This window comes from Neodiprion lecontei, chromosome 1 (genome assembly GCF_021901455.1).
Source record: "Neodiprion lecontei isolate iyNeoLeco1 chromosome 1, iyNeoLeco1.1, whole genome shotgun sequence".
Taxonomy (NCBI): Eukaryota; Metazoa; Arthropoda; class Insecta; order Hymenoptera; family Diprionidae; genus Neodiprion; species Neodiprion lecontei.
The window spans coordinates 35,764,601-35,782,628 of NC_060260.1; the positions used below are offsets into that span (position 1 = coordinate 35,764,601).

At 40.2% G+C, this 18,028-nt stretch overlaps 1 protein-coding gene across 4 annotated transcripts in view; it reads left to right on the top strand.

Annotated features, from left to right (window-relative positions):
* The window catches only part of LOC107220800, an 85,330-nt gene that overhangs the window by 22,800 nt on the left and 44,502 nt on the right, over positions 1–18,028 (top strand). For 3 of the 4 annotated variants that reach the window (XM_046745822.1, XM_046745844.1, XM_046745837.1), the window contains exon 1: positions 16,626–16,977. The exons of the other annotated variant lie outside the window; for it this stretch is intronic. The gene's annotated coding sequence lies outside the window, so the exon portion shown is untranslated. Of the gene's footprint in view, positions 1–16,625; positions 16,978–18,028 lie in introns of those variants that run through there. 4 annotated transcript variants of the gene reach the window in all.

The window sequence follows — 18,028 nt, forward strand, 5'->3', positions numbered from 1 at the left end:
CAGTTAGGGAATCTTTCTCGTAAAATATGAACCGAGCTACCAGGTTGCAAGAGACGGAACTTTAATCTTGAACCCGTAGGACTTTTTTCTTTCGTTCTCGTTTTTTCTTGGCCCAGGGAAAAGCATTCTTCGCTTATTTTTTATCGCGTGGTTTCTGCCGCTATGATCAAAACTTGACTATGGATATATGTTAATATGCCTACTACAGCAGGTGCGGAACGAGATTCAATTACATATTATTGTTATAGCACAGTAAATTACGATCGTTGACGGTTTTCCCTTCGTGTCGCAAAATTAAAACATAACTTGGTAAAATCTCATTTACCAAGAATCATACTGATCGACGGATCGTTCTTTGGGTAAAAAATCACCAAATTCTTTGGAACAAATATTCAATCTTGGCATAAGCTAGACGATCGAAGGAAAATCTCGCGTTACTACGTTGGAATTCTTTTGGTATGAGGACATCCAGAGCTAGAAAGTTGAACAAAGCGTCGATTCGCCGTTTGACTGGAATAACTCGTGCTGCACGTAAAATTGACTCATCTCATCCTCGCTAGCAAGTGCGAGAGAGTTAATTATAGTATTAACAAAATCTCTCTGCAGTATTTCAGTGGCAAAAGTCTCCGAGATAAACTGCGAATGTAAAACCGTCGTTGTTTCATTTAATTTCCTTTTTTTTTTTCTTTACACCAAGATTGCTGCATTCGCCGCCCCTCAATGCTTCTTCTGTCGTCTAATTATTTACGCTTCTATGTTTTTTGTGTTGTCGTTTATGCGTACTCGTTTTTGCAAGTGAAACCACTTGACTATGCGAAGCGCGTCTTATTCGTTCTTGTTATTTTATTTTATATTTTTTTATCTTCACGTGTTTCTCGCACTCGTTCTCGACGAAATTTAATTATTTCAAACTACGTCGCGAGCAAATTCACACCGGAGATTAAATTCATTTTCAGGTAAACTGGCGCGTGATTATTTTTTTTTTTTTAATTTTTTTTTTTTTTTTTTCTCTTTCTCCTCACACTCGTGGAAAAACTAGACCAGTAACTACATAATTGTTGCAGTAATATTTTTACTAAATATACTTAGCGAGATAATTTTAACGAGTCTGTTCAATTTATACGAAACTCCAACAAGTACGAATGAGTTTTTTCTTCCATGCTTGGTGTACAGAAAGTGAAAAAGTCGAAATTAAACGGTAAATTGGTTGAACTCTGCAGGGAGAAATGATGGAGCAGCGTGAGTCACGCGTAAGGCGCTGACCGAACACATTGCTGAGAATCAGCTAAAAGTGGATCGCTGACGTTCTCCTCGCTCCGCGTTTCTATGCTGGATCACATGCTTGCTGGTTTCTTTGGAACAGATGCGTTATAATTGTGACTTTCGTCACTCGGCCGAGATACGCGAACTACTAGGAAGGAGGAAAACGATTTTGCGTTTGGTACGTATATTTTCAACGCGATTGAAATTGAAGAAAAATAAAAATTAAAAATTTTATCAAGAATTGGTCGGTTCGCTGAAACCAACGGGAAATAAAGGCGCGAATAACTAACGTTTAAAGTATCGTTGTAAATACTTTTTGTTTTTTAGAAACGAGAGGATCTAGAAACTGTTCCTTGAAAAGTGAATTCGGGCAATAAATCGTACATAAAATATCCAGAATCAAGATATTTTGAACCAACAAAGTTAGAACATGAAATTCGTGTGAAATATAATCGTGGTCGTTCGCAGAGAGCGGGAAAATATTTCATCGTTCTATTCCATTTTTTACCTTTGAAAACTATCGGAATTTTATCATAGTTCTTCTAATAATTTTTCATAATTATTGTACACTCGTGATGTAGATATTATAGTTTGTTTTTGTTTTTTTTTTTTTTTTTACCGTCGATGACATATTTTCTGCAATAGGTGTTAAAAAATTTCGCCCCTTGCTTACGAGATACGAAACAGCGCGGTGGTTTTATTCTTTTCTTTTTTATCTAATATTGCGCCCAGTTATTTGAGCGAAAGTTTATTTTGCGGTTACCTGCACCGAGCGAGAATATTCCTAAACTATTAAGCCAATATTTGTTCAAATAATTACGAGTAAATAGTGAACTCAATAGATTTGGGAATATCACGTCATATTTTAGGAGAGGATTGAGGTCGGTTGAAATGAAACGCTGCTGATTTTTACCGTCGAGTAAACTTCCAACTGAAAGCTGTAGAGATAAGCTTTTACGTTTATCCAAAATTCGTGAATTCCTCAACGACTATGAACCGTTTTATTCTAAAACGTAGCAATGGCTACTAAGCTAAACCTAATTGATGCATCGATTAATAGAGTCCAAAAAAATAATCGAACACGACTCGATTGAATCGATAAAAATTAATCGATTATTTCGTATTTTTTGAATCCATGTGAAACCAAAATTTCGTAAATTTCAGTAATATAGTATTAATAGCGGAAAAGTTTTGCGATGAATTATAGTTTCATTCAAAATATTTTTCAACTTGAGGTAAAAATATTAATTTATCTTTCACTTATTGTATCAAATGGGTACTTCTTAAGCAGGACAACGGTAATAATTGATACTATAATCACATAAATTGATATTGTATCGCTTCGTTCATGGGAGTAAAAAAACGAAAACCGTTTGTGAGGAAAAATGATCGGGAAAAAATAATCGAGTACTTTTGTCATTGTTACGTAAACTGTCCTACTTTGAATCTCGGTTGCGCGGGTTAAAGTGTAACTCCGTATGAATGAGTAATCTGGCATAGCCGTGATAATTTCTAAGCATGATTATACGTTTGATTAGTTGATGATAGCCAGGCACGATGCCTCGGGCGGAAAGATTTATCCTCCTCGCATACAATTTAGCTCTAGCACCGAGGATAAAGCTTTGACAGCTCTGTAATAGAGGAAGAAAAAACCGACGTGTTCAACAACGCGTGACTCTGAGTCAAGAATTCATTCGACGATTTGATTGAACAGTTTACTATACATCTCGTATCACGATTAAAGTACAAGATGCGAGTCAACGGTGAAAACTTGGATATCGAACCGTCAACGAAAATCAGAAATTTCACTTTCTTCGAAATCTACAGAGATACAGAGATTATTTCCCAGAGATACGATCGGAGGTTGAAATATGGATTTTCTTTATTCCCGACAAGCACCTCCAGTCGCGATTATTCGAAGACATTATTGAACTCGACCACCCGGTACGTGCGTTGCTGCATCGCGCGTTCATTCGTGCATTCTCCTCTCTCTCTCTCTCTCTCTCTCCCTCTCTCTCCCTCCCTCCCTCTGCTTCTGGTTACATCTGCCCTTTTTTGCCGCACAAATGTGTACGCGTACACCGCACTGCAAGCTGCATCGTACACGAGGCTTAATAGACATTCATACGTGTCCATGAATACTTTTGTGTTTGGGCGGGTGTTGCGTGTTTGAACTTTCAAATCGGGACGTATGTACGTACAACGTTAGGTGGCATAACGCGTCGCGTGGATACGTGTAACACACACCCACGTACTCGCGTACGCATATTGCATGCGGTCTCTCCGTTCGTCGGCTCAGCACACATTACGATTCAGACAATCGAAGTAGGCGCAGCAACGCTTAATTGCAACCGTTTGCCATAGGTGCGCCTTTTTCGCCCTGATAGCTCGAATAATTTCATTGCCCTCGACGTCTGCGTTGGGAATACTCCTCGTTATATGTTGCGACTCTTCCGAGTTGCTCTTTGCCGAATGAAAAATAATAATTTGAAAGATAATTGGCGAGCAAAATTTTCTTTCACTCTGTTTCTCTTCCTCGTCGACCTTCCTAGCATCACCATAAATCATTTGGCTCGACTAATTTATCGAGAATGTGTGAGATTGGATGAAAATTCGTCGAACAAAAGTTGAGAAGAAAAAGTAGGCAATTTCACACGGGTCATAGTCCGAGAACTACTTCGAGTAAATAATAGCTTAGTGACCCGTGCGAGTGCGTGATGTTTATGGCTTACTTCCGGTTTCCTATAATAAAGTAGGTGGGTATTGTAACGCCCTTATGCATCGCGGGCTTATGATTCTTTTTCTCCCACAGTATTGCCGTTCTTTTCCTTAATTCTGTATCAGCCGCAATTGGGCCAATTCACATAAATTCCACTTTATCATTAGATTCAATTCGATTAACCCAAGATCTTAACATTTTTCTACTTTTTTAATTCATTTTTTTCATCCACCTCTTTCTTTACCACACTGTCAAACGACGATCAGACGCTTAATCGACATCATCATTCACCCTGAAAAATATATATCGATCGTAACAAACTACCCAGCAGGTACTTAATTCAATTAAACTTGAAACGAGTGCAGAATAAATACGTCGGCTTATTAGTCGTACAATTGTACCTCGTTGTTGTTTTATCGAAAAAAGATTATAAGCGGGGTGATATTGGCGATGAAAATTGAATCAGCGAAAATGGCATCGGCATTGTTTTTCTGCCGCATTTTCGCGCCACCGCGTATAACAGCCTCAAGTTACTGTTTTTTTTTTTTTTTTTTTTTTTTTTCAATCATTACCTTTTTTTTATTTTGGCAAAATGCTTCTCTTTCACAGTTAGTGTACATACCGAAGATAACGAGCGACGAGCCGTCACTAAAATTTATCGTGTATATGTTTACGCACGATTTACCTTATCGCTTGTCCTCATCACACACTCTATATACTCTAAACGCATCTTTAATTTCGTCACGCGCCTGCACCGTGCCCTCTATCTTTTTTACACCTCTCCACATACCTGTTCCGTATGCTCAAATAATCGGGTGATTGTATAAGAGCTGAACAAAGCTTGCCTAGTTCGCCTGCGAGGGAGTTTGACAGGCAGCGGGTATGCTACTAGATAATTACGCCAAATCGCGATCTAGATTCGACGAGGATCGTTACTCTCTCGGTATTTTAACCATCCCCCAGTGACGTCAGAGATCGAGACGAGGTACCGTCGTGATATAATTATACGAGCTTTTCGAACGGTTCGATGATGCAGATATTGTTCGATCGCACTGGAAGTTGAGGAAACGAGCAAGGCTTGCAACGTACGGAAGAGAGAGGTGAAAATGAAAAGTCAAGATGCAGGGTAAATCCTGGTCTATAATTAAGCGTCTTAGTTTCAGCCTCTTGGGTTCTAAATTTGAAATATCGCATCATCATCGGCACAAACGCGGGCTGCAGCACCGCTGACTGACGATGAGAGAGAGAGAGTTGAAATCGTAACTTATTTATGGTTTGATGTATCCATCTCAATCGATCGCTTAATCATCGCCGCTCACGCGGATGTTGCTGATAATAAAAGATTTCACATTCTAAAAAGCGAACGAAAACTTCGATCGTACATTTTTGGAAAAAGGTAACTAAACGTGACGTCCCAAAAGGTTCACTTTGTTTTGGAGTTACTTGTTACACTTCTGTCGATAAATATGACACAAATTATTGCAATTTTGACATTTAAATAGTCATATCAACATTTAATTTCTAATTTTGAGTTTTCTTTTGACTTGGTAATACATTAAAAAATAGTTGAATCAACCCAAGACTTCTAGAGGACCTGCCGGGACATTTTTTTTCTAACCACGTATCGGAGTTAGTAAGGTTACCGCAACGATTCATGTTGAGGAAAAAGGTTATTTCGCGATTTTCGAATCGTCCGAAATACAGTAAACCGTAATAAAACTAGACACGCTTATATTTCGAAGTCTCATCTCCTTGAAAATCATTCCAAAATTAAGAAAACAGCGACTTTTTCCCCGATGTTTCGTTACGACAACGTTACCAACTTCAACCTCGTTTATGTCGCGCCGAAAACTATACGCGGCAGAGCAACGAGTCGTCCATCTCTTGTGAGGAATCTCTGGCTTCAAGCCAGTATAACGAACCAAAGCCTCGAAGCTATTTATACCGTAACCCAGGGTGCGTTTTAACGCGCGATGCAACCAACGACGACGTTCTCGATGCACCCGCAATCGGCAGGTACAGTGCACTTCGGGAGTGCATCGTTACCCTCCTCGCAAGATTAGGGATCGAGGCGGTCCAAGGATCAAACGGAATCGCCGATCGCATTCGGTACTCGAAGCTTATTACTCACCGCCGTAGACGCCCTCCTCGTCGGATCAAAGGAGACGATCGAATTCCGGATAATCGAACCCATCAACCGATCGTTGCGTTCGCCGTTTGAACGAGCGTTCGGATCCCAACAAATCGCACTCAATCAAATTCAATCCTGTACAGATCCGTTAATCGATCGTAATTCTCGAGAAGTCCTTACAAACCATCACCGAAATTCTAACTTCCTTCCATCATCCCGCGGACAAAGACGCCAGTCCGATGAAACCGCCTCTCGATTATGCATAGTTTCGTTATTCGCGTATCTTATCGTGAGCGCAATAATAAATCGGTATGCCGTACATGCGCTCTACTCTGTTTGCAAGTGAAACGGCGCGAGACGAGCTCATACTTTTCTCTGTACAACGAGAACGCACGTCCGTAGGGTCGAAAAGACGACTGGAAACCGCAGCCTGCAACGAACATGCTCCTGAGTCATTCGCCTCCTTCAAGGTTACTTGACGGGCTGCATGTTTGTCTTTATATCTGGTCAAACAGACGAGACTTTGAGTGCTTTCGAAGCTTGATTTATCATCGCGCGTAACTTTAAAGGAGCGAGCTCGTTCAAGCCGGGGTTTACAAATTGGAGAAAAGTGGTATACGTGTAACCAAACGTCTGACTTTGCTTCAGACCAGACGACGACGTCTCGCTTTTTGGACCACTCGATGGCTTTCCAGATCCCACGACGAATCGATGCTCGGTGTCTTCGGCGACTCGAGAGAGAGAGAGAGAGAGAGAGAGAGGCTATGTTGAAGATAACGAGAAGCGCTCGAGTGACATCAGCGTCCTGTTTACCTCCAAGGGTTCGGCAAAGGGTTTCTCGAGGTTAAGAGGCTCGAGGGTCACTGACGTGCACCGTCACTGCGATACCTCGAATCGACTCGGGAGATCTCCGTCCTCCGTCTTTCTCTCGCCTCTGCAGGCGTTGAAATATGCAGATTCTCCGGGCCGAAAAGCCCAAATAAATTTACTCCGGAAGGTCGGCGGGATATTTTAACCCTGCGGGTTCAACACGAGCAACCCGCTTGATTACGGTCTTTCGCAAATTGTCTGCCTTACTTACGTACTTCAACGATGCGTTCGGGGCTTTCATACTTGACGCAGTCGTTATCAGTGGTGTAGAAAGTCGAATTTCCTGTTCCACTTTCTCGTCACTATAATTATGTTGTTCGTACCGCTACGGGAAGAAATTCCTAATTCTAACGAACTTCACGATCCTTGACATTTGCGATTCTTACTTAAAATTATACCGGTAGTTGTGATCGGGGAATTTAAAGCTTGTGTTAATTGACTGTTATTTTTCGATATCGTCAATTATACTGTCGCGATAATTCGATGATGGCGTAACAATTGACGTTAAGATTTTGTTCTACCGAATCGACAATGATCACAGTGAACACTTAGTTAATTTATAATATTTTCTTGTAACTCTAACAATAATTTGTAATCGAAGTTTAAGTTGCGAAGATAATTATTTTACTGACAAAATGAATCTTCTTTCAGTGCGTTAACCCAATGCAATTAATTATCGATATATCGTAATCGTACGAGAAATTAATCGCATCGAATCTCGTCTGCGGTATAAGGTGCAGTAGAAACTGCCGCAAACTCAAAATTTCGAACGATTCTGATTAATTATCCACGAAAAATGTTCTCGAGGCGTTAATTTTGACAGTCCGAAACTTTTATAACAACGACCGGACCGGAATGGTATAAATAATATTAAATAATATAAATTTAAATGAATAATCGGAAAACTCGCGTGTATTTAAGGATATGTAATCAGCGTTATTACGGGACGATCGTCGCCAATTACCGAGTAAAAATTGAACGGCTAGACGGGAGATTGAAGTTTTGCACGTGTTACGCCGCGAGGGTTGAATTCCTACGTATAACGTCGATTTGCTGGGATCGGAATGGGATGGAACGGAATGGAATGCAAGCTGGCTGCGTATACGGGTTTGTATTTGTTGTCGGTTGCGTCCTCGGTCTTGTCAACGCGCACGTATACGACGGTTTACTCGCGGCGAGATTTCACCCCCAGGGCTCGTACCCACTTCCGGTCCTCTTATGGGGGAGAAACTCGGGGCATGGGATCGTGCGGTACCACTCGAAGAAATCCAAGGGCTCCCGAGAACAGCTTCGCCGCAAAAGTTAGACGACGTAACGAGATGAGATGATGAGGAGAAAATTCTCGGCGTGTATACGGAACAGGTTGCACTATTTTTTCACTCGTTCCACTTTATTTCGCGTTATTTAAAAAATTCTGCGATTAGGTAAAGCGTGATCGTAACCATTGGCGTTAAATCGAGTCTATATACTTTGTACCTTGTACTTTAAAGAATGTTTTTTTCATTTTTGCTTCGCAATTATATTTGTAAAAGAATGCTAAAATTCGTGGTACTTGCGGATATTTTAATTAGATAACTTTCTGCCCTTTTTCGAATGTCGATAGTAAAAATATATCGACTGGTTTTTCGTTTATTTTTATCAGTACGCAAAGTTTTTAAGCCTTCTCATTTGAAAATACTTCTCGACCCGTGACGAAATTGATAATCGCAAACGATTGATTTTATGAATGTTTGATAAAATTTCATGCTTGAAAATTATACATTGATTTTTTGATCTTTCAAAATTTCACGACACTCGTCGATGAGGCTCTGAATTGGAATGCTATGGATTATATTGTAACGAACCAGGCGATACAGGATAAAAAGAACAAGTTCCGAAATTAAAAGACGAGAAAAAATGCTTTATTGGCAATTCGTGTTTACGGTCGAAAGTCTGAAACAGGACTGTTTTTACAATAACGCTGTTTGACGTAGCCACCTTATTCATTTTATGATGTATGAAAGCTTAAGCTTTTTTTTTATCTACAATGACTACTGGATCATTGGAAGGGGTGGCAAAACAGGTGAATTCACCATTTCTAACAATATATTAACAAAGAACGAATATAAATGAGAGCTGAAAGAAAAACGTCGGAAACCAATAATTTTCCAAAAAGCTTTTGACTCGTGTTTGTTTTCACCTCCGAATACCAGTTTTATTAAATTCTCTCGAGCTGTTTACCAATAAACAGAGTAACTTCTACAACGGTGATGAATTTTCCGTAAATAGCAGGGTTTAACAAGAAAATTGAGGCAGGGTCGGTTTTATAGGTATGAGTCAGGTAAAAAAAAAGCAAAAAAAAAAAAAACGATCTAGAAGTAAAAGTTAAAACGACCCTTTGTTTTGGCCCACCCCGATTTTCATTTCCCCGAAAGGGTTTGAACGTATGTGAACCAGATACAAGCGTAAAGCCACACACATGTGATACAGCAAATACGTTTCCCGAAGAATATTTTACTCTTCACACACACACACACACACACGCTCAAACGCACGCGCATTCTATATTCATGGGTGAAAACTCGCACGCACATGGTTGTGAGCAATAAAGTTAAGAGGTTCCACGCTCCGATGTTCGAACCCTGAAGAGAGCGCGCAAGTAATTAGAAATTATAAAATATACTCCCCGGGATAAATTTTTGATAAGCCCTCCCATCCTATCTGCAACTGCAGTTATGCATGTGCGCGCATTGCTCTCGATAAGCCAACAATCCATTACATAAATACACGACCGCTGACCAATCTCGGCTAATTATGTCATCTCGAATAGATAACATATTTTATTTGGTATTTATGGTTAATTTATTTTCCTCCTATCGGCTTAAAACAATGTTACATGTATACACACAGTATGATATTGAAGCTTGTAGAGGTGGACTGGTATTTAACCCTTTATTTATTTTCTATTTTTGTGCAGCATTTTATTTATTTAACTATTTTTTTTGTTTTTTGTAACTAATGCCAAGTTTTATTTTTTTTTTTTTTGCTAAAAGCATTTTGTGCTACTCTGCAATCTGTTTCTGCAATTTTTGCACCGGCTAAATACACGCCAAAAAATGTTTCTCCTCTTGCTGTTTTTGTTCGTCCTGTAATATTCGGTCCGCCATTTTGAATTTAAAAATTTCGAGTGCAGGTTCGTAATCAGCGAACCCAAAAACCATTCAAAATAAATTTTCATCAAAGTGAAATAAATTTTTGAATTTATGTCCGCCATATTGGACCCACCATTATGAATTTTTGAATTTCGAGTTCAGATTCGTAATCAGCGACCCCAAAAGCCCGTGAATGCAAAATTTTAAGAGAATCTATGTAAGGAAAAATGTATGCATGAAAGGATTAATTAGTTCGTTATCATCGTAAAGTTTATATGCACACTATATTCGAGTAATTTTCATTCCTCTGCATACCAAACTTTGATAAAAATCTTTGCGATCAACTTTTTTCATCAATTTTCTTTTTCTCCGGTTTTACCGTTCGTACATTGATTTTCACCAGGTGCAGAGAAAGGAGAAAAAATCCCCCGACCATTCGCTGTCTGTGTAAAACATTGAGTTACCAAAATAAAAACACACAATCAAATATTTATTTCAATAGTATGATATTTGGCAAATATTTCATATATTTGATGCTCCGAAATGCTTATTTACCTTGACTGTTGTAAAAAAAAAAAAAAAAAAAAAAACAATAAAGTTTCGTATATTTCACAGTCGGCAAATACGATTTTTATACAATTTTTTCATATCTGTACTTGTAAAATAAATATTTTCCAGGATATAATTATGTTCTTACTCGGTAAACAAATTAACTGGTAAATACTTTCACGCAATTCCAATTCCAACTTCAGTTCCAATTTTACCCAAGCAACAAACTTCCGAACAAAGTTTTATACGAATTAATACCTCCGGAAGCTTGTTTTAGAATTGTTTCTTTCCAAAGTCGAATCATGTCGAAATATTCTGGACTTTCGAAACGTCGCCCGAAGCTGTCTAAATTCCGCGAATGAGCACAGAGAAAATTTCATCATGGCGCGAAACGATAATTTCAAACAGGAAATCTTTAACCTATTCGCAGCGTGCGTAGTTTGACTTCCATACGTATAATTCACCGAGTTTATTATAACGCAGAAGAGCCTCGGCTTCGATATTCCGACGAAATGACGAAGGAAATAAACCGATCGTATTTATACCTTATAACCGAGCTGCGCACTTGCTGCACCGTAGTCTATTTATCGAGTAGAGCACGTATGTGGTTTATACGCCGTGCAGCCTTATCGCATGCGTGGGGAAGAATATTTTTCATTTCGTCGCCTGAGCAGCGGCGGAAAACCGTACAAGGGTGCGAGGGCATGAAGATATCATCCTACAGGGGCGGATGAGATCCCGCGGGCGATAAAGGTCCCCGAAATTTCAATTTTCCCCTCGTTTGTCAGGGGAATATCGCTTCCAGTTGTTCCGCGAACAACTTCTGGACGCTGGCGGACGATCGCTGTCTCCGGAGATCCGCTCAAACTCCCAGCAAATTTACCACCACCGACACTTCGCGAAGGAACAATACCCAACTGATTTGCCAATTTTCAACCCTGCAGAAATTACGTTCAGCTGTATCGTTGTGCTGCGATAATTCGTCTCGTTCTGTTGTTGATTTGACAGACAATTATCGACCTCTCCCAGACCTAATTGACCTTCTCACTAACTTACAACTGGGTCGCTACTAAAAAAATGGGTTTCCTTATTTCACGTTTTCTGCTCATTGCTGTCGTAGGTATAAGGTAAGTGTACCAGTTATCGACCCTGTCCCAATCATTGGGACACCTTTTTTGGTTGTATATGTTTGATCCTTGGTCCTAAAATTACTAAAAAATAGATCTGTAGTGTCTAATCCTGTAGTAATTGGTTCGAGTAGTCGAGAAATTCACAATTCGTGCCGTAAGTTTACGATTTTGTAAAATAAAAGGGTCGGTAATTGGTTGTAAACGCGTCAATCAATATCCGGTACACTTACCTTCACGCGAATTATAACGTGTACAGTTTTTATTCGATGACCCAATTGATTCGTTTTACAACGTCCGGTTACCTTCAACCATGTTATTGACCTTTCATATTTCTTCCATTCATTGGTCTCACGTTATGTCTTGTCATTTTTAGTTACGTACGTACGCACGTATGTGCATATCTACGGGTACTTAACGATCGCACGAGTAGTCGTTATACCCTCCAACAAAGTGTCAAGATGGCAAGAATTTTTATAAACCGAAATAACGAAGGTCGTTCATATCGGTTGTCACAACGTGAAAAAGGGCAAAAATTGGCACCTACACGAGGTCGCCTGGACATTCGGGGATGCGGAGAAAGTGAGAGGAGTCGGTATAAAGAGGATGGCGAGAAGGGCGAGCAGAGTGGTAATATAGCATGGTAGTCCTGGATGGGGTGTATTCGCGATCACGAGGGGGCTGCGGTGTGACGTCACATGCCAGAAGCCGTCTCCAAGGCAACCGGTATTACACCCGATGCCTTCCTCTCTCTTCCCATTCGTCTGCACTCTCCGTTGTAACATTGCGGCAAGTCCTCGTCTGGAAATTTCGGTAATTACCTACCGTTAAACGCTGCTTGCACAACGAACGCGTACGTTACATAGGTACGTACTTACATATACGTTACACCAATTACGACCAAATACTCCGACGTGCCAGACAAGGGTGGAAACTCTACACGTCGATGTGTTGTTTCATGGCTCGCCCCCATTTCACGGGTGAAATCAAATTTGAAGAGACGATGTGGACGCCGGTGAAGCAGAGTGAGGAGAAAGCGGCGGAGGAGGATGATGTATGTTGCTACACCTATGCAAGTACAGCCGAGTGAGTGCATCCCGAGACTATTTCTCTTCTCATTCGCGTCGAATTGTTCGCTCTACAGGGGCAAACCTTATGGTAGGTTCAAGAGCTGTCACGGAAAATTAAACAGGTCAGAGATCAGAACTTTGGAAGTTTTGACAAGGTGGATGTGGATGTGCGTACGGCCCGTATCGTACCTTGAATAAAATAACCTGGAGGTAATGAAACAGTCTTGAGTTACATCGTGCTGGAAATAACTGTGTTGACTGGAAGTCGATTTTGCACGAGGCTGAAGTTACTGACGTTAACGTGGGAATACGTCAGGAGAAGGAATCATTGTTGGGCATTTTAAGATGACTTTCAAGGATTGAATTTTTAGAATTAGGGTTTATTTTGTTTGTAATGATTTACTAAATATCGAAAAGTCACAAAGGTGCGGACTAGCGGTTTTTCTTAAACATTCATCGTTACGGTTACATTGCTAAATTCATCCTCGTAATTTCGCAGGTAATTTTACTGTCTAACAATGAGATCCAAAAAATGTGTTAGTCAAGTTCCTTGATTTCTGAATACCACTAAGAGAAAACTTTACGAGTACGAGAATATCGTGAGGTCAAGAATTAGTTTTCTATTCGTTTCAACGATGATCGGCCATATTATCAAAAGCGTTCCGTCCAAGTCCGTCATCATTCTGATCTCAACTAAATGTTACGTTCGCTAACTTGTCCGGAAATGATTATTTCATGCTTTTTATGCAATTCTTAATCGGGTAATCGAGAAATTTTGTAACAAAGTTGGCAGAATGAAAAACCAATACGATTTTTCTGCGAAGCGGGAAGAGGACTGACCGTCGCGTATAGCTTACTCATCCTCAATACGAAATAAAAAATTTTTGCTCCGATTGTCAAATTGGACGAAAAATTTTTGTATTGCGTTATTCAGAAGTGTAAGCAACGTACAATAGTTGACATTGTTCGATTATATACGAGCCAGCTAATCGAACATGCCGTCGAATGTTTCATCTAACTCTGACGGATATACATTATCGACGTTGAAGAAATAGGTATATATATATATATATATATGTATATATATATACACATCAGAGAAGAGAAAAAGAAACCGTAAGAAGAGGAGGAGGAAGAAGAAGAAGAAGCGATCGAGAGGAGGGAGTGTGTAAAGCATAAAGAAGAAGAAGAAAAAAAAACGTTCTAATCGAAACGAATTTCTGGTCTGTTCCCGCAGCCGCGTCTGCTGCAAGAAGCGGCGCGATCGTGCGAGGCTAGAAATCTGAATAGAGAATTTATAGAATGGACCCGGTGAGAAGAAGAGGACAGTAATTCATCACCGAGGGGAGTGCGGGGCTTTCGAAGATCCGAAAAATCGTTCGTTCCCACAGTGATGACGAACACTGCAGCAGGCACGTGTGCATCAGAAGCGGCACATCCAAGCGGCGGAATAAATTATGTAAATACCCCGAATGTATGCACCTACCTGTGTGCCGAAGGTATAACTCACCCACACGCTCTGCGAAGCTGACGGTACTCGCCTATATAGGCATAATTCCGCCCGCGGCTGCAGAGTTATCGAATTGAGAACCCCGGCCCAGCATCATCCGAGATGAAAGCGACCCGCCTTGGTCCACCGAGTCTCCCTCTCCTTCTCTCTCTCACTCTCTCTCTCTTTTTCTCCTTGCGATCTCCGTTCGCGAGACTTTGCGAAGCCGCTGCTCCTCGGAGCCATCAAAATCAGAACGAAAAACGCCTCGGCCAAAGTTTATTCCTTCCTTCCTTCCTTCCGTCCTTCCTTCCTTCTTTTCTTTCCTCTATTGCTAAAAACTTGTTCAGGGTTTATCCCCCGTCTCGCTTTCATTTCTTTCTTATTTACTTTTTTTTCTTCTCTCTCGTATACTCGATATTTTTTATATATAGCGTTGATGTAATATCTAAACGGTCAGGGGGATGTGAGGATTTTTTTGGAGGAGGCTTGAGGTTATATACTGATATGAGGAAAAGTCTGAGTAAAAAGTATTTCTTGGTTTTTGGTTCTATTCTTTTTCTCTCTCTCTCTCTCTCTCTCTTTCTCTTCTTTTCTTTTGTTTCCTTAAAGAGAAATATGACTCTTGCAAGTGTCAATTGTTGGACGAAAAGAATTTCGTACTAGTCGCGAGTTCAAGTTCATACTGAAACGAAATTGAAAATAAAAAAAAATTTTATAAACTTGACAGATCCATTGAAAATAGCTGTCAAACGTTTTTGAAAACGAGATTCGGGCAGCAGTCTCTTTAACCAAAATAATACGAAAAACAAAACTCATCACTTCAATTCGTAAATCAGTGTTAAATTTCTAAATTTTGTCGCATTGTATGTATGAACAAAGTTCAAGTGTGGAATTGTGAATTCAACCTAAAGTTGTATATCGTGTAACAAAAACTTGGATTTTAGATTCGGTGCTTACATGATCGAATGTACCGAAACTTGACATTTCTCGGTAAAGTAATTTTTCTCAAAATTGGCACTGCTAAATCAGGTAGATAAATAATTGCTCAACATTTTCAGAATGACTCAGAAGACAAGAAATTGCTCGTGACGAACAATAATTTCTCCTGGTCGCCGATCGGTGTACGAAATTCATCGGTTGCGTGAACAAAAAGCGGATTTTTATTTCCCCTAGTGTTATAAGAGGGCCAGTTATTCGGTCATCACGCTGCCTTAGTGTCTTGATTCACGGCTGGCTGGCCGGTTAGGCTTTCCGCTTCGAATTCTACCTCGTCAACACTCGGAATAAATATCAAATTTCCTCCAGAGGTATGAGGATAGGCGCTGGCTCACGGTGGGAAAGAGAATCCGTAGAGTCTTGAGTACCTACCTTGGACTCTCGGTTAGAAAAATTGCCTTATAGACGTCATACGACAACGCGTTTAGATACTCGAAGAACCGCGCAAATTAAGTTACGCACTTGATATTACAGCCTCATCAATTCTGCAAGAATTTTGCGATGTCACAATTTTCATTTTTTCCATCGCTGGGGGGGGGATTATCACATTGATAATCTGAATCCAGAATTTCGACCAAATTCAAACAGCAGCTTCTTCGACCACCATCTTGAATTTATGCAGGAATTTGTTTTTTGTCAAATAACTCGTCGGTTTTCAAATTTTTCCCGAGGACTATCGTAACTAAAACTGTAGAAAATGTAACCCCGCTACCGTATAACTTTGTTCTTAACAACTATTCATTTATTTTTTTCCACAACCGATATCTTCTTACTTGCAACTAAACCGTGCGAATTAAAGACGGCGAGCGAAGCAATTGTAGCATCTGGTCGTAATTCTGAATTCATAAAACCGATGCCCCCTCCTAGCGATTATAAGAGCGAAAACAAAAAAAAAAAACAAAACTGTTTCATCTTGAAACTTCAACTTCGGGTGTTCTTTTTTGCGCACATCGACCGGGCCACGATTCGAACACCTCCTCGGATCTGCTCGCTATCGTTCTATGACGTCATCGGAGCCGCGACACCTCGTGACGATTAAAATGCAAATATAACCGTGAAATTTATCGAGCTATTCCTCGGAGCTTCCATCGAGAGGAGATAAAAGCGCGGCTCGGTTGCCGGCTCGAATCGCTCCGATCCACCGGAAATAAACGCGGCCATCCGCCAATCGGAGCGCTCGGTTCCAACGGAAATCCGAGTGGGGGTAAAAACTGAGGACAAAGGCATCTATCCGGGGGCGCCTCGTCGAGTCGATCGCCATACTGGCATTCGCTGCACGCCAACAGTACGCGAGCAGCGTTCGAAGAGCGAGCGTTGAGTCAGCGCGGTTTTGCGATAACATATCGGGAATTCGTTTCGTCGCTCCATCATCTTTTTCTTTTTTCCCCATTTCTCTCCTCCGACTCTGCCGGTCCCTCGTTATTTTTATTATTATTATTTTTTTTGTACTATTGTTTTTTACAGTCTCCTTTCTTTGGAGACTATTCGGGTTGTAAATTACAACGTTAAGTGATAGTGTGCAAAAAACTTTGTGCGTGATACTATATATTGTGTATGTATATGTATATACACACGTATTAAGTTACAAGTGACAGAGGCAGAGGATTTTCGAAAAGGGAGTGTCAGAGGGTGAGCATGTAAAATGGTTTTAAACTTTTCTTATTTTACTCAGTCGTTCGACTTGTCGTATCTCAAACTTGTTTACGTTGCAATTTTTCAATCTCCCACGATTACAACGTAACGATATCGCCACGCTGTCAGCTGGTCTGTGTACGTGTATATACCCGCGTACGTATCCGATCCTGGTGTCAATTACCTCGTATTTCGAGACGAGAAATATGAGTATGTGAAAAATGTTGTCAAATTTGTGTATTTAATACTTTCCTTAGGCGGGACTACCCAAAATTATAAATCGCAAAAATGAGTTTGAATTGTGAATTTTAATTCGGACAATGGAATCGTCGACGCGACGCAACTCGAAGAGCGCAGCGAGCAGAAGGTTCAATTACCCAAGACACTTAAAAAGTCCTCATTGTCAGACGCGGTTCGGTTAGTTAAGTTCAATGAAAACGTTTGCATCTGTTTAATAAATAAAGGGCTGCTGCTGCTGTTGTTGTTGCTCGTTTAATGAATGCGTTGCAACTCTGTAAGACTTACTGACTGTGACCCACTTTCGAAAGTAGTCGAGGTGATACTTGTATACGATGTTTGTTTAATATGCACCGTAGGTGCAACAATAACTGTGGGAGGAAACTGTTGATTGCATATTCCACGCGTAATATTAATATTATTTACTAATATCGTTATTATACGAGGTTTTCACAATTGTCGAAGTAATTGTGGCGTGACGAAATTTTTTACCATAAGCATCCGAGAAAATATTTCGAAAACTTCAAAGTCTTGAATCAATGTCTGACGAAGAATATCGATTTTTAAAGAGTTGAAACAAAGTTAACAACAAAATTACATTATATCTTACATTATATGGTGGAGAATTTTTGTGGAAACAATATAATATATAGCCGGTAGAAGAGATTCGTGAAAAATTCGACACGTACTCCGAAAAGTCGGAGACCAATTGTTCACGTAACGTCTGCCACACATGCTCATCATGATGTAAGTTGAAACGCAGTTTACAAGCTGGTGTAATAGCGGTTATATTTTAACTTCTCGAACAGTG